At 43.6% G+C, this 18,389-nt stretch overlaps 1 protein-coding gene and 1 non-coding gene across 2 annotated transcripts in view; one reads left to right on the top strand and one right to left on the bottom strand.

Annotated features, from left to right (window-relative positions):
• LOC124722042 overlaps positions 1-18,389 on the top strand; it is a 312,916-nt gene that overhangs the window by 55,539 nt on the left and 238,988 nt on the right. The window lies entirely within an intron of this gene.
• Trnap-ugg lies at positions 7,616-7,699 on the bottom strand. The gene has a single exon. It is a non-coding gene; the product is annotated as a tRNA-Pro (tRNA).

Below are 18,389 nucleotides of genomic sequence, written 5' to 3'. Positions count from 1 at the left end.
TAAACATCCCAGGTTGGGATGCATAAACTAAAGCCAGAGGAGGGGGTGGTCTGATGCAGAGGGGGGGGGGGGGGAAATCCCCCCCATCCCCCCCTCCCCCCCCCCCCCCCGCAAATCGCACACTGCTCCATATTTCGCGAGAATAGAAAAGGAGCTACCCCTGCCGGCCGTTGTGGCCGAGCGGTTCTAGGAGCTTCAGTCGGGAACCACACGACCGCTACGGTCGCTGGTTCGAATCCTGCCTCGGGCATGGATCTGTGTGATGTTCTTAGGTTAGTTAGGTTTAAGTAGTTCTAAGTTCTAGGGGACTGATGACCTCAGATGTTAAGTCCCATAGTGCTCAGAACCATTTGAACCACTATGGGACTTAACATCTATGGTCATCAGTCCCCTAGAACTTAGAACTACTTAAACCTAACTAACCTAAGGACAGCACACAACACCCAGTCATCACGAGGCAGAGAAAGTCCCTGACCCCGCCGGGAATCGAACCCGGGAACCCGGGCGTGGGAAGCGAGAACGCTACCGCACGACCACGAGCTGCGGATGAGGACGACAAGCGTAGTGTAGGCAGCATCTTTAGTTAATTTATTGTATCACCTAAGTGTTCTGCCAATAAAATGCGATCTTTGATTTGCCTCCTCCACAAAATTTTCTGTCTAATGCTTCCAAGTTAAGCCGTTCGTAATTCTAATCCCTAGGTATTTGTGTGATTTATCATGTAACCGAAATTAATCGAATTTTTGAGTACTCGTGTCTTATTGTTTAGGGTCAGTTGGTACTTTTCGCAAATTACAGATATCTTGACTAAATCATTTTACAAATCGATCTGATCTTGTGATCATTTTACTGGACGGTAAACGACAGCATCATTTAAGAGGGCTGCTCAGGATGTCTCGCAAGTTGTATATACAGACTAGGAAGAGCAGAGGTTCTATATACTTCATTTGAGAACGTCATATATCACTTATGTTACTGTCGATGACTTGCCGTTAATTACTACAAACTGTGACCTTTCCGACAGGAAATAACGAATCCAGTGGCACAACTGAGATGATACTCCATAGGCACGCAATTGGATTAGAAACCACTTGTGATAAAAGGTGTCGAAAGCCTTCTAGAATCGACGTGAGATGTCCTCTCGATATCATTCATTACTCCTATTCACTGCATCTCCTTTGGTGAAGGAGCTAAGGAAAACCTTGTTTAATAACTCCGCCTCAGTTTATCTGTAATCGATAGTATTACCATTGCTACCGCTCAATGAACGCATTAACTGTAGTATGCAGCTGGTATGTTTTACTTCCGACCAGAATCTATTTGGATTTTCTACCGCCTTTTGAGACAGTTTCGTTGTGAAAACTACTAAAAAACATCTCGCATCTAAGTCCGCACTAAGTTTCGTTTGTTGGAGAACCGTTGTCTGTATTGTAGATTTTGTGTTCTTTTAAATCTGGCATGCTTCTTTCGTTGCTTGTGCTACAAGGTCCTGACCAGATTTTGTATTATGGGGGAGCTGTTCAGTCTCTTACTAATTATTTGGTATAAAACTATCAATCACAGACAACACTATATTTTTTATTTTATTTAAGCCGCATCTGATATTTGTGTACATAGTTCGTTTGAAAGGAATGAATACTGTCTCTTAGAAAATCTTCAAATTCTTATCTGACTTTTAAATACCGGTAAATATATTTTGCGTTTATTTTTGGTGTTACATATTCAGTCTCGCTACAGTGTCGTAACGAGCTTGCGGTCTCTAACCCCTTTACCTGTCATGGCGCTCTATTTACTATGATATTTTTTTTTCTTTCTAAGCGGTCTGGCGTGTTATCGCAACCATTTGCACTTAGATTTTTTAAAATAAGTGGAATATATGGTAATCGATTTGAAGATGCAGCTTTGAGTCATTCTGCGTAGCAGTGGAAACAAGCTTTATCCATTGCATATTTTACATTGCTTTAAGGTAATGTTGGTACTACGTACCATATGTACACGGTCCAGTCACATTAATGTGACCACCATGAGGTCGCGAAAAATGAAGTCATTGTCGTAATGCGGAAACAGAGCGACTTTTCTGACGTCCAAAAGGGCATGATTATTGGCTTTCGAATCAAAGATGGAAGCATTTCCAAAACTGCTAAGTTTGTGAACAGTTCGCATGCCGTCATGGTTAAAGTGTACTCTGCGTGGCAAAATGGTGCTATCCACAACCGGTACCGAGGTGACTGTGGTGCACCAGGGTCCATATGAAGGGCTCATTTCAATAGTGGTACAAGTCCATTTCTGTTCATTTTGAGATACAAAGTCCTAAAGTTAAATGAGCGCTGAAAGACCTGCAGTAGAGATACCAGAAACATTCAAGCATATGGCTTCTTGCTAGAGATGAACCTTTCTTTCTGTTTGTTCATATCATTCGTTTCTGAAGCATTATAGGCAGAAAAGTGGAGGTAATGGACTTGTACCACTGTTGAAATACGCCCTGCATACAGTATTGGCCATTAAAATTGCTACACCAAGAAGAAATGCAGATGATCAACGAGTATTCATTGGACTATACTAGAACTGACATGTGATTACATTTTCACGAAATTTGGGTGCATAGATCCTGAGAAATCAGTACCCAGAACAACCACCTCTGGCCGTAATAACGGCCTTTATACGCCTGGGCATTGAGTCAAACAGAGCTTGGATGGCGTGAACAGGTACAGCTGCCCATGCACCTTCAACACGATACCGCAGTTCATCAAGAGTAGTGATTGGCGTATTGTGACGAGCCAGTTGCTCGGCCACCATTGACCAGACGTTTTCAATTGGTGAGAGATCTGGAGAATGTGCTGGCCAGGATAGCAGTCGAACATTTTCTGTATCCAGAAAGGCCCGTACAGCACCTGCAACATGCGGTCGTGCATTATCCTGCTGAAACGTAGGGTTTCGCAGGGATCGAATGAAAGGTAGAGCCACAGGTCGTACACACATCTGAAATGTAACGTCCACTGTTCAAATTGCCGTCAATGCGAACAAGAGGTGACAGAGACGTGTAACCAATGGCGCCCCATACCATCATGCCGGGTGATGTGCCAGTATGGCGATGACGAATACCCGCTTCTAATGTGCGCTCACCACGATGTCGCCAAACACGTATGCGACCATCATGATGCTGTAAACGGAACCTGGATTCATCCGAAAAAATGACGTTTTGCCATTCGTGCACCCAGGTTCGTCGTTGAGTACACCATCGCAGGCGCTCCTGTCTGTGATGCAGCGTCAAGGGTAACCGCAGCCGTGGTCTCCGAGCTGATAGTCCAAGCTGCTGCAAACGTGTCGAACTTTTCGTGCAGATGGTTGTTGTCTTGCAAACGTCCCCATCTGTTGACTCAGGGATCGAGACGTGGCTGCACGATCCGTTACAGCCATGCGGGTAAGATGCCTATCATCTCGAGTGCTTGTGATACGAGGCCATTGGGATCCAGTACGGCGTTCCGTATTACCCTCCTGAATCCACCGATTCCATATTCTGCTAACAGTCATTGGATCTCGAGCAACGTGAGCAGCAATGTCGCCATACGATAAACCGCAATCGCGATAGGCTACAATCCGACCTTCATCCAAGTCGGAAACGTGATGGTACGCATTTCTCTTCCTTACACGAGGCATCACAACAACGTTTCACCAGGCAACGCCGGTCAACTGCTGTTTGTGTATGAGAAATCGGTTGAAAACTTTCCTCATGTCAGCGCGTTGTAGGTGTCGCCACCGGCGCCAACCTTGTGTGAATGCTCTGAAAAGCTAATCACTTGCATATCACAGCATCTTCTTCCTGTCGGTTAAATTTCGCGTCTGTAGCACGTCATCTTCGTGGTGTAGCGATTTTAATGGCCAGTAGTGTAGGTGACAAGTGAGTACGACTGCTGCGGAGATGTGTACGGGCAATTAAAAGTGCAACTGTTTGTAACTGACCGCACAGATGAACCAAGGGGCTACGAGCAGTGGCTTCACAACGACCGTTTAGCGGACGTTGCTGCATATGAGCCTCCGCAGCAGACACCTGATTCACGCTTCCATGCTGACTTCTGTTCATCGGCGACGAAGGCTGTAATTTACACATCATTACGGCAACTGAGTGGCGACAGAGGGCCTTTCCAGACGAATCACGTTTACGTTCGATCGGACAGAAAGCAAACACCCGGCAACAATCGTCGTCAGGGTCCAGGGCGGAGGGGGGAGCGTCGTGGTCTGGGGAATATTTTCGTGCCATTCCCTGGGTGATCTCTTCATTCTGGAAGACACAAAACATCTCTCGCAGCGGTGCACGCTGCAAAAGGTAGCTGTTCAGATTTTGACATGTCACATTTATGTGAGTAGACAATGTATAACTGTGCATGCAGTTGTTGCATATGTTCTTCTTTCAGCCGAAAAGTCTGGCTTCAAATGGCTCTGAGCACTATGGGACTTAACATCTGAGGTCATTAGTCCCTTAGAACTTAGAACTAGTTAAACCTAACTAACCTAAGGACATCACAAACATCCATGCCCGAGGCAGGATTCGAACCTGCGACCGTAGCGGTCTTGCGGTTCCAGACTGCAGTGCCTTTAACCGCACGGCCACTTCGGCCGGCCGAAAAGTCTGTCATAGTTTCTAGTTCTAGTTTAGAAACACTCGAGAGATGAGCTGCTGGGCTAGCTAACAGAACTTAATTTGTGGGTCGGCTAAGTGCCAAGTGTCTCCACGCAGTCTGTGGCGCCGAGGCGCCGGGACCCACTCAAGTATACAGGACTCTTCAGACGGGTGATTATAAGCTAGACTCAGTGACCTGCATAATTTCTGGCGACCATCACTAAGGTCGTCACATAGTCATCTTTCATACGATCATAGATGTAAATTTTCGTTCTTCGCGTATTGTTCGTACCCGATGCACACAAGCACAAAATGAACTTACTTCTTATAAGGGTTTTCCCGTGACGCCTACCGAACGAGGTGGCGCAGTGGTTAACACACTGATGTCGTATACTGAAGGATGGCGGTTCGTATTCCAGGAACAGCCAGCCAGTTTTACGGCTTCCTTGTCTCTAAACCTCTTAAGCAAACGCCAGAATTATTCCTTTGAAAAGCAAGTGGACCATTTCTTTCCTATTTGTTCAGTTACTTTCCATAGGCCACCTTACGTTGATTGGCGGAAGATACTGCTGATACCAGTACGGTTACGTGTCCTTTCCTACTCTGCTTCTACCGCGAATGCTGCGAACAAGGAACGAATGCCGGCAAGCCTCCGCGTGAACACGGGTTTCTCTGATTTTCCTGTCGTAGTCATTTCGTGAGATGTATGTGGGAGGAAGTAGTATGTTGCCTGACTTTCTTCGTATGTAGCCGCTCGGTCTAGGGCGTTGCAGCCAAGGACTGTGCGGCTGGTCCCGGCGGAGGTTCGAGTCCTCCCTCGGGCATGGGTGCGTGTGTTTGTCCTTAGGATAATTAAGGTTAAGTAGTGTGTAAGCTTAGGGACTGATGACCTTAGCATTTAAGTCCCATAAGATTTCACACACATTTGAACTTTTTTTTTTCCTTCGTATGTACACTACCGCAATTTAAACCGTAAATGTGCCGATGATGCACACTTCTTGCTGGCCGCGGTGGTCTAGCGGTTCTAGGCGCTCAGTCCGGAACCGCGCGACTGCTACGGTCGCAGGTTCGAATCCTGCCTCGGGCATGGATGTGTGTGATGTCCTTAGGTTAGTTAGGTTTAAGTAGTTCTAAGTTCTAGGGGACTGATGACCACAGCTGTTATGTCCCATAGTGCTCAGAGCCATTTGAACCATTTTTGATGAACGCCTCTTCCTTTGTACGATCTGCTCTGCAGTTTGTCGAGCATCTCCGTGACATTCTTGTGCTCACTAAAGCAACGTGCACAGTACCTTCCCACTTTATTCTGGATCATCTCGACTCCTACGTCATTCATACCTTCCGCGAGTGCTAGACTGGCGAGAAAACGTCACGAATTTGTCGGACGAATTCTATGTCAGCTACTACTTTCGCGCGTGAATTAAATTTCCTTAGGATTCTTTCCAATGAGGAAGGGCCTGTTGAATTTTGTAATTGATAAAATCTTGATCATATCGTCTACATGGAGAGAGATCGCTCAGAATAGTAAAGTGCATTAAAGTTAAAATGTGTGTTGTTTTCCACCATCTATTACCACGCATCCTTTTTATTACGTATTGGGACTGTGACGACTCGTTCAATGTATTACAATAAAGCTGACAATTGCTAGAAAACCAGAAAACTTTACAATTCTCAGAGAGAGAGAGAGAGAGAGAGAGAGAGAGAGAGAGAGAGAGACTCCCAGAGCGAGATGGCATAATGGCTGTAGTGGTTAAGACACTGTACTGTGTATTCATATTCTTGAAAAGTTAAGTGACAAGTCGACCCAAACAGTGAAGTTGCAGGACGCTACTACAGACGAGAAATTTTTACGTGTGCTACAAAGATGAGTCGTGCAACGAGGCCTACAGCGTAGTCCTAAATTTTTAGCTCGTAATGGACTTCGGTAGACGAATCCTTGCTCTCTTAAGCTTCACGGAGTACCAGAAGCTATTTTCATTTTACTGAGGAATGTTCGCTTCTTTTCGAAACAGCCTTTCTTCATTGACGACATCAGCACTTTAAGGCCTGTGCCTAGAAAGGGGATTAATTTTAAATGTTATCGGGATCGTCCCGTCGACATTGAGGTCATTAAAGTTAGATATTGTCCTTTTAAGAAATGATTTTGTTGTGTGCATTTAAGATTAGACATTGACCCTCACTCTGTTTTTCACCGAGAATTGTGTCCTGCTAAGTTTTCGAGCTAACTATGCGACTTGCGGAAATATGAAGTAAGTGTGCGACCGATGTGTCTGTCTCGTGTGGCTAACTTGGACAGCGTAGAGTATTGTTGTGTTGTTACGGATGATGTGGGCTTGTTTGCAACCCGGTGTCACGACTTACAGTACTCCCGTTAAATAACTGCAACGGGAGCCGTACACATCCAGCCATCTGTGCAACAGTGTCACACGTGTCCACCCCCTCCCTCCCGCCCCTTCGCCCCCACCCATAGTCCATGGCACACTAAAGGGAGGTTTGGTATTTAAACCTGGACATTGACAGAAAATCTGGTGCCCAGCAGCCTTACACTGCCACCATTCATCCTCCTGCCGGCCAAATACTGGTGATTAAATTCTTCCACCACTAGAATTCAACAGGAAGGAAGGAAAATTTAGAGCTTAACGTCCCGTCAGTGACGAAGTCGTTAAAGAGGGAGCAAAGGCTCAGATTGGAATGGGCTGAAAAGGAAATCGGCTGTGTCCACTTGAGAGGAATAATCGCAGTATTCAGCCTAAATAATTTAGAGAAACCACAGAATACATAAATATGGATGTACAGACGTGTATTTACCAGCGCAAAAAGGCGAGTGCCGCAAGATAACATCTACAAGGCTGTCAACATTTTTACACATCTTTTGCACGTTCAAAAAAATTGTTCAAATGGCTCTGAGCACTATGGGACTTAACATATGAGGTCATCAGTCCCCTAGAACTTAGAACTACTTAAACCTAACTAACCTAAGGACATCACACACATCCATGCCCGAGGCAGGATTCGAACCTGCGACCGTAGCGGTCGCGTGGTTCCAGACCGACGCGCCTAGAACCGCTCGGCCACACAGGCTGGCTTTTGCACGTTCAAAACAGATGCAGTCTGTTGTTTCGTGGATATTGCAAACTCCTGTTTTGGGTCGAAGCTATAAAGCGTCGAATATCCACATATAACTCTCGTAATTCGTACTCCTTACGGGGAAGTGGTTTTCCGACTCTGGGCTGACGCTAAATGTCATCCCAAATTTGTTCCGCAGAATTGATGTACAACAGTTTTGGAATCATAATATGACCTGAAGCGCATCATATTCCTCAAATCATTGTAGTTAGATTCTGGCAGAATATTCTGTCTGAGTGGTCATAAAAAAATACTGATTTAGTCCATGGCTTTCGTGTTGCGAAGTTTAACAGTCGTAAGTTCTATCGAGGACTAGGTGAGCGTAATTTTGTCATAACAAAGCTGTTCTCCTTCCGTGACCTTCTTAATTTTAATGGAATTATTTGGCGCAGTGGCATTTCTGCGCCTTATTAATATGATTTGATACATCCTGTGAACCCTGTCGCACGCAAACAATAATATTTAATAAGCTGTATTCATACATCATTGACGTCATACACGTAAGTCAAGTTCACTATTACTTCTGGAACTGAAAAGGTTATTACTTCATATGTAGATGCCGGCCGTATTGGCTGAGCGGTTCTAGGCGCTACAGTCTGGAACCGCGCGACCGCTACGGTCACAGGTTCGAATCCTGCCTCGGGCATGGATGTGTGTGATGTCCTTAGTTAGGTTTAAGTAGTTCTAGGGGACTGATGACCTCAGAAGTTAAGTCCCATAGTGCTCAGAGCCATTTGAACCATGTGTAGATAAAATCGTATGAGGCTCTTCATAATGTCCTAATAATACGGAAATACGAATCCCGTAAAATGAAATGGTTTTCCTCCATTGTTAGTAAGTTTCCTTTTCTGCTCTAGCGAAAGTAGTCACCTCTGCTGCTTTCTCCGGGAGAGATTTTGCCAACACATACAACACAATCCGAGTCTCCCAGAAAAGTCCCGTCCTTGGAAAAATCTTTTCGACGGCGAATTCAGTAATTTATCAATTCGCCATCTAATTGAATTGTCTTTGTGTAAAATAACATAGAAGATGGCTAATTTCAGGGCATTGTCACCTAGAAGTCTGAAGGACCTACCTGGCGGTGAAACGATGTATGGTTTGCCTTTCCAACTTTCATTGTTATTGCATCACTCATATGATGCCTTCCTATCCTTGGGTCTCCGGTACCCTTTTAACTGCACAGAAAAAATTAGTATCCTTTTATTTTTTAATGCTGAGACTACCTGGGAGTACTTGTCACAGTTGTAGCGCTTCGACGTTTTGGAATACAGTAGGTCGAAGCGAGTTCAGTATTTTCCGTAAATCATCGCACATGAAATGCTGAAGATTAGCGGTTGCCTTGACGTCGTCAAATGGCAAATTCATTCTGGTATTAGTGGTGGTTCTAAATACTGTAACCATCAGAGAAACCCAAGTTACTCCTTGGCACTCGGTTTAGATATTCTACCCACATTTGTTAAATATAATAGTGCGTGATGTATCTGTGTTTTTCACTGTTCTTTAGTTGATTTCACCTAGCACTGTGAAATGCCACACCCGTACCCTTCAAAGTTTTAAAATCGCTTTGTATGTCAGCGCTTCTCACGTTCGCGTGTATTTCTAAATTTATTTCGGTTGGTGCCTGTGGCAACTTCCGCAACGTGTAATAAAGGGTTATTTCCCGGTATCTTATTACGTGGTTCTGCTGCATGACCCCTGAGTAATTTGACTTCGTTACGGAGCAAACGATGTTACATCATATCAGCATGCGGAGGGGGAAGTTATCGATTATTCTCCTCGTTTCTGGCTGCGCTCTCCACCCCAGGCGAGGAATTCATTTGCGCAGCGAGTGTTAAGATTCGTACCTCGTTTGACACGTCTGCCGGGGCCGCGTTTATATGTAGCGAGTGGAGGTGCGCTGCTGGCCTTAGCAAAGTTTCTCTCTTATGATTCTGCTTTCATCGTATATTCTGCACGTGCAAATATGCTTCTGTGCATTGCCCCGCATATACAAAGAAATATTTTTCCCGAACTCTTATATAACTCTTGTGCTTTGGAAATTAAAGAGAAAATATCTTCTGTATATATTTCTAAAGGCAAAGCAGAGTCACCGCATAAAGGTGAAGTGATCAGAAAGCAGTCCTATTGACAGACAGATGTGTGTCACGCTATGGTTTTGTCTTCCATCTTCTTATCTTCTATACCAGGGCCTCCCAACCTTTTCAGCTGGCGGACCCCTTCCGCAGTCGAAAATCCATGGCGGACCCCTAGTCAGTCAAGAGCACAGTAACTTCAAATTTCAGAGCAAAACCCATGGGAACTGAAAGCTTCTTAATGAAAGTGCCATGTTCCCAATGACCCCCTTCCCACCCCCACCCCCCACCCCCTCACGAAGTATCAGTAGTCCTTGGTTTAGAGATGAATGAAAACAACTTGAAATTAACGATCCAATTTAAATTCCCACTGTAACCAGACACTTACTAGTGGATTTGCTCCCTTTGTTCAACACACTATAGCCGGCCGAACTGGGCGTGCGGCTCTAGGCGCTACAGTCTGGAACCGCGTGACCGCTACGGTCGCAGGTTCGAATCCTGCCTCGGGCATGGATGTGTGTGATGTCCTTAGGTTAGTTAGATTTAAGTAGTTCTAAGTTCTAGGGGACTGATGACCACAGCAGTAAGTCCCATAGTGCTCAGAGCCATTTGAACCTTTTTTTTTCAACACACTATAGCCTAATTAATATTACTTGGTAATTGACATTTCACACGTTGGCACTGCCTTCCTCCAAGAGCAATCGACGTCACGTCCAAACTGTTCGCTGTCGACAAGCTGCCGCCTGTGGTCTGTTTCTGTTCACTTCCACTGTTTGGCAACTGTTGTGTAAGGAGCATGCATATTTAGTAACAGTCGTGTGTGTGTGTGTGTGTGTGTGTGTGGTTTTTCGTGAAATCGGAAGAAAGATGTTCAAATGTATTTAAAGTCTATGGGACTTATCTGCTGAGGTCATCAGTCCCTAGTCTCACACACTATTAAACTAAGTTTAACTTCCGCTAAGGACAACACACACATACATGCACACACATGCCCGAGGAAGGACTCGAACCTCCGACAACGGGAGCCGCACCAATGTTTTGGTCCGTGTTGCCACTGTCAAATATGATTGCCAAAGATCGAATGTTATTGCCAACTTTCGAGTGCTATACACATGTTTCTCAAAGGAAAAATAATAGTGATGAATTTGATTTTCACATTTTTATTCAATAATTTTACTCATTATTTTACACGATTTGGTGAAAGGTGGCCGCGGACCCCCTAGAAAGAGCCGGCGGACCCCTAAGGGGTCCGCGGACCACACGTTGGGAAGCCCTGTTCTATACTTATGTTTTCAATTAATTATGTTGTTCCTACTCCCTTGAATTTTGACCCATAAATATCCTTCCATGATTAATGTAACATCAGAAAGCACATGAGCTCCAACTTTTACCAACACAATTGTCAGAAAAGGATTGCTCCTGTCTTGCTTGATATCATATCTTCCAAACTAGGAGCGGTACGTATCAAGGTATGTTAAATTCATTCATAGCTGCTGAAAATTTATTTTTTGCTTCATTTATGATGCATGTACTGAGACTGAAATTTTAGTACTAATTCCAGGAAGTAGTAGTCACGTTGTTCATCTGTTCTGTAGAGAGTTGGTTGTGGCGATGGTTAGTTGTTTTTTTTTTTTTTTTTAATATAGATATCGTGGCTGTTGTAACGGCTCAGAAAGTGTATTGTTTTGTAGCCGTCGGTAATACTACTTTGACAAACTGGAATAGTCCACTTTATTTTCAGACGAGAAATGAAGCGCTCTACGACCGAATAGTAAATTTATATAAAGTATGCTTCCAATGTCTTGGTTACAAAAACTATTAACATTATGATATTTATTGTGATTCTAAAATACTGGCAACATCGTTTTCTTTCAGACACGCAAATTGTGGCCCTGTTGTTGTTCTTGTCTTTTTTTTCTTTTTTCTTTCATCAACCTTGATATTGGTTTGATGCATTTCTCTGTTCCTGTCACTTGTCAGCTATCGTCTGTATTAGGGTAACTGTTGCAGCCCACATCATGGACGACCAGTCTTGCTTTCTTTCTTTCGTTGTATCATCTTTTTAAAGACAGTTTTCAGCAAACACTTATGCGTGCCCAACTATTCCTTATCTCAAATTAATTATGTTCTTCATTAGCCACGTTGCTGGAAGTCCTTACTCCATCAGTCCGCTCACCTTCAACTTTCCACTGTAACACAGATTTCAAAGGTATTTAATCTTTTCAGTCCTGTCTCCCCATTGCCTCTTTCCTACCTTCTACCTTTCACAGTAGTTCTCCTGTATGCCTTGCGGTACTAATATTCCGGACGAGAAGATATTGCAGAGAAATGGCTTAGCCACAGCATAAGGTATTGTTTCTAGAATAAATTGTCACTCTGCAGTGGAGATACTGGCGGAAGTGAAGCTGTGATACCGGGGCTAGAGTCGTAATTGAATTGCTCAGTCGGCTGAGCACTTTCCCGTGAAAGGCATAGGTCCTAGTTTCGAGTCCCCATCTGACGCTTTAATTTGAATTTGTTTACGTGCATATTATAGCCCTTCGCTAACAAATGGCTCTGAGCACTATGCGACTTAACTTCTGAGGTCATCAGTCGCCTAGAACTTAGAACTAATTAAACCTAACCAACCTAAGGACATCACCCACATCCATCCCCGAGGCAGGATTCGAACCTGCAACCGGAACGGTCGCTCGGCTCGAGACTGTAGCGCCTAGAACCGCACGGCAACTCCGGCCGGCCTTCGCTAGCACTCTTTCCATTTCTTTAAGCACCCGACACTCAGTACCTATTCCATTTCTGCAATATCTACATCTACATCCATACTCCACAAGCCACGTGACGGTGTGTGGCGGAGGGTACCTTGAGTACCTCTATCGGTTCTCCCTTCTATTCCAGTCTCGTATTGTTCGTGGAAAAAAAAAAAAATGGCTCAAATGGCTCTGAGCACTATGGGACTCAACTGCTGTGGTCATAAGTCCCCGAGAACTTAGAACTACTTAAACCTAACTAACCTAAGGACATCACACACATCCATGCTCGAGGCAGGATTCGAACCTGCGACCGCAGCGGTCGTGCGGTTCCAGACTGTAGCGCCTTTAACCGCTCGGCCACTGTTCGTGGAAAGAAGGATTGTCGGTATGCCTCTATGTGGGCTCTAATCTCTCTGATTTTATCCTCATGGTCTCTTCGCAAGATATACGTAGGAGGGAGCAATATACTGCTTGACTCCTCGGTGAAGGTATGTTCTCGAAACTTCAACAAAAGCCCGTACCGAGCTACAGAGCGTCTCTCCTGCAGAGTCTTCCACTGGAGTTTATCTATCATCTCCGTAACGCTTTCGCGATTACTAAATGATCCTGTAACGAAGAGCGCTGCTCTTCGTTGAATCTTCTCTGTCTCTTCTATCAACCCTATCTGGTACGGATCCCACACTGCTGAGCAGTATTCAAGCAGTGGGCGAACAAGCGTACTGTAACCTACTTCCTTTGTTTTCGGATTGCATTTCCTTAGGATTCTTCCTATGAATCTCAGTCTGACATCTGCTTTACCGACGATCAATTTTATATGATCATTCCATTTTAAATCACTCCTAATGCGTACTCCCAGATAATTTATGGAATTAACTGCTTCCAGTTGCTGACCTGCTATATTGTAGCTAAATGATAAGGGATCTTTCTTTCTATGTATTCGCAGCACATTACACTTGTCTACATTGAGATTCAATTGCCATTCCCTGCACCATGCGTCAATTCGCTGCAGATCCTCCTGCATTTCAGTACAATTTTCCATTGTTACAACCTCTCGATATACCACAGCATAATCCGCAAAAAACCTCAGTGAACTTCCGATGTCATCCACAAGGTCATTTATGTATATTGTGAATAGCAACGGTCCTACGACATTCCCCTGTGGCACACCTGAAATCACTCTTACTTCGGAAGACTTCTCTCCATTGATAATGACATGCCGCGTTCTGTTATCTAGGAACTCTTCGATCCAATCACACAATTGGTCTGATAGTCCACATGCTCTTACTTTGTTCATTAAACGACTGTGGGAACTGTATCGAACGCCTTGCGGAAGTCAAGAAACACGGCATCTACCTGGGAACCCGTGTCTGTGGCCTTCTGAGTCTCGTGGACATCGAACTCTATTATGTTGGTTTTCTGTCTGAAAACTCTAACGTCTAGACAGTTCTTTACTTCCTTCATTGCCTTTTCTGTATAGAAAAGATATATCAGAGGTGACAATGAGCAACCCTGCCTTGTGCCTTCGCGGATATTAGCCTCTAGCACCCGGTAACCCAATCTTGGGTATCGTATTGCAGCGCGTGTGGCGATACGGCCATTGTGTCCACCAAAAGAGCAACGGACTTGCCCTTACATGTCTTTGCACTCTAATAAAGACAAAGCTTGGCGGGTTTCAGCAAGTTCCGCCTCACCCGCCAACCAAGAAAGAATAGTACGACATGCATTTAAGCAAAGTTAGGGGCTTTGCAAACAAATTAATTCTTATCAACTCTGTGAAGTGAGAGTCATGAAACGTAAAGACGCCATTTAATGATGGCTGCGCCTACGGGATGGTAAACTTCAAACACAAAAAGCGCATAATAAGAAACCATTCGGATGCAGTTAGACGTCGGTATTAGCAACGCTGATGATTAATACATTTTTAGCGTTAGAACGAAGCTATATTTATTCACCTGTCAGAGTTTTTAGATTAATTGACAAAATATCACGCAAACTGTAACAGTTCGCAGTGACAAGTACGTCAGATTTTACGTAGTGTCAAGATACATAAATGACAGCAGGTTTGTTTGCTGTCTAATTACGTTGTGCTATATTGTCATTGATTTAACTGAAATTCTGGTCTCCAATTATTTGCATAATTTCTAAAACTAGTGTTTCTGCTGCTTCACAAGGGCTAGGACACTAGAAACATCGAGCACTGCCTTTCAGCATAAGACGCAGTTATAAAATTATAAAAGCGAGCGAACTGGGGTGATTAGTAAGACACTGGATCTTATTCGGAACGGTCGAGGTTAAGATTCTTGCCTTGTCAACCAGATTTGAGCTGTACGTGGTTTTTCTAAGTATGTTAATGCAAATGCTAGGATGTATCCTCTGAGAACGTCAAGGTCGAATTCCTGTCCCGTCCTGGTTCAATGACAGATTGTGCTGCGTCTCCAATAACGTCGTCGCATACGGGACGTTAAACATTAATCTTCCTTTCCTTTCCTTTCCTTTCCTTTCCTTTCCTTCCCTTCCTGCCCACCTTTCATCATCCACCAGTTCTCAGTACTGAGAAGGGAAACTCAAATGGGGTGTTGTAGGATGGATTTAAAGTTTCTATATTTGCCGTATAGCCTAAAAAACCTGCGGGAGGAACTGAGGGTAGTAAGTTACGAGTAATTAGTAAGGCACTGCCCCCGAAAGACCGGGATCGACGTTCGAAGCCCGGTCGAACGCATACTTTTAGCTTGTCGCATACAGTAAGTACTTCCTGATTTGCAGATTCGGCGATTACCGTAGATCTGTTAAGGCGAATGCTGGAATTGTCCCTTCAAAAAGGTGTCCCATCCAACTTGTACTCCGTTTGTTAACGCTCAGTAGTGTATATGTTTTTGTATGCATGTATTCGTTGATTACCCTGGGGATTTCAGGAAATTCAGATACTTCTATACATCGGATGACACACCTTACAGTTCGCATAATTTTACGTGCGCGCTCAATCCAAGCGGCCCGCCAGATACAGTTAATTGCTCTTATAGCGTTTGTGATACCGCACGACAATGCTCGGCTCCTGGTTTGGGTTCGAACGCTACTACCGTCCCATGTCCAATTTTTGTGCCGCTTTCTCTTATACGGTTTTAGAAAGCCAAACGAAGAACACTGTCGGTGACACCGTCTCCGGCAGGCATCTTGAATTTGCGAGCGCAACAGCTTGATAGGCTAACTTCAATGTTAATTAACTCGAAAATGACGCACCATAGCTGATTTTTTTCTTAACAGTTATTTTCCAGTACAACCTACACTCCAACACCTTTACAAGCTTTTCAGGCTGTTTCTGACCATGCTGTGTAAGAGTGTAATGATGATGCAGGGTTAACCACATAACGTGAACATTCACAATGCTTCGTAAACGGTCCTAGTTATCGAAAACAAGTTTCCAAAAAGGTTAGTACATAAAGGAGCAAGAGCCTTTGGTTACCGTTAAAGTATATAGTTCCATTAAAAAGTGTAAAAAAAGGTGCAAGTGTTCTCAATACAGGAAAGATCTCTTTGTGTACTGCAAATTTCCAGATATATCGTTTTTATACGTAGAACTGTTTAGGAAATATTCAAGGCGTTTAAGTTACGTGGTTCACGTTGTACAATAACAAACATAACGTACGTATATGGCAAAAATTATGATATAATCAAAATTTAGAAAGAAAGGAGGAAGAAAAAGGGCCGAGCGGTTCTAGGCGCTTCAGTCTGGAACCACGCGGCCGCTACGGTCGCAGATTCGAATCCTGCCTCGGGCATGGGTGTGTGTGTGATGTCCTTGGGTTAGTTAGGTTTAAGTAGTTATAAGTCTAGGGGACTGATGACCTTAGATGTTAAGTCCCATAGTGCTCAGAGCTATTTGAACCATTTGAATTTGAAGAAAAAGGAGAGGAGGAACTAAAAGGTGTTTGAGGCTGTGAGTAGCAACATTGGGACTGCAGATTATGTATATGGGCTCGAAGACAGAGGAGGAGCTGCCATTATTTCAGAAGAGAAACGATGTGTTTATTTTCAAAATTGGGAAAACTTGTAACTTTGCTTTCTTTATGGGCTACGTTGTTTCACAGTCATGTGCTTCCAACACAGAAGGACTTTTCATTAATAGGTGTGGTATGAGGGGAGGCGGAAAGCAATTTAAAATGTAAGTATCTCGCTTCCTGTTACAATTTTTAATGAAAAATGCAATTTTTAAGATAGAATTACGCTTTATAAGTAAGAAAAAAGCATGTGGATCATAAATAAAACACAATGTGTGAAGTATCGTAATGGAAAGATTTCAAGGGACAATGAAGCACATGTTACATTCCTCGAACGATTACTTTTTGTTTTGAGTATGCGCGTCAGAGGAGGGCGTTGTGGCGATACGGCCATTGTGTCCACCAGAAGAGCAACGAACTTCAGAAAACTTGGCTGGAGGCAACTGGAGCGCGCAGTGCCGCGAACATGTTCCGTCGCGACGGCCCTACAAAAGTCCGCTATCGACTAGCATTGCAGTGTCCCGAGCAGCCGGGGGGGATCCGTCTGCAACTTGTCCCGTGTCTGCCGTTGGCCCATTCACTCTGTCAGCAGCACGCAACTTGATATTGTCACGTACTGCAGACAGCCCTCTCCTTGGCAGTGATATTGTCACGTGCCTGCGAAAGGTCATGCGAAGCCCTAGCCCACCCTCACGGAATATAGAATATGATAGCTATCTACTATATACGGTTTTCTCTTGCAGCGGTTCGAAGGTTTCGATCATGAGAACCGCTGCAGAGCAACAAATACGTTGTGTTTAGTAAAGAGGTCTTAGATATTAGATACATCTTCATAGAAACTAAACAGAATCACAGATCGATGACACTGACCTGCGAGGACGCATGTTTTAGAGATGTGAGGGGGGAACCTATGCCAGCTAGAACACAAAATGTTACAGACGGACGGCAGAGGTTTATACCTCCTGCCAACGTCTACATAATTAGAGATAAAACAATAGCTGGGACTGAACAGTGATGGTGCAAAATATTTTAGAATTGATAACACACATTTAAATAAAATTTTAATTACTACTGATGTCTTACTCGTAAGCAATGAGGCCTACCTAAAATTGTCTATAAATGACAAAATCATTGTAAGAGTCCACGATCATTATTACTAGTTAATATAATTGTCCATCTAGATCGCTATATACACCTTAACGCGTTTCGGCCACAGCCATCATCAGACTCTGTCAGCTAAACAGAACAAATTACAAGTAAATTTCTATATAGTATGTCTTCATTTGTTCTGTACAATCTGTGCATAAGCTGTATATTTCTTAAAAAAATAAAATAAAACTAGCGGTCAAGACCGACAATTATATTGATTACCTACAATCCAGCATCAACACTTTAACCCATTTTTAAACTGCAAGTTAAAAATATTCTAATAAAAACATAAAGTAATAGCATTGGAGGAAAACATCCAGTCCGTTAAAAGAATGTAAATGACAATAATATAACCGAGCAGGCTAGCAGAGTTAACATTTTAGAATGATTGACGTCCGATGATAAGGACGAAGACTTCAGAAATAAATTATATACATTCCAACAGAACGCTTACCAACAAAACAATAAAGGTCACACAGATAAAACTGTATAAGGTGATGGCCGTGTCTATGCAGCTACTGGGATATGAGAATTGGAGTCCGAACAGAAAGGAGAATAGAGCTATTGAAACAGCGAAAATTAGAATTGTAAGAAGAACTAGGATATACCCTTAGAGATGAAATAAGAAACGAAAACATTAGACCAAAATTAAACATGTGTAATATAAATGGACAGATAG

The sequence above is a fragment of the Schistocerca piceifrons genome, chromosome X, assembly GCF_021461385.2.
Source record: "Schistocerca piceifrons isolate TAMUIC-IGC-003096 chromosome X, iqSchPice1.1, whole genome shotgun sequence".
Lineage (NCBI taxonomy): Eukaryota > Metazoa > Arthropoda > Insecta > Orthoptera > Acrididae > Schistocerca > Schistocerca piceifrons.
Note: the sequence above shows the minus strand (reverse complement) of the source record. Positions and strands in the feature narration are given on the sequence as shown.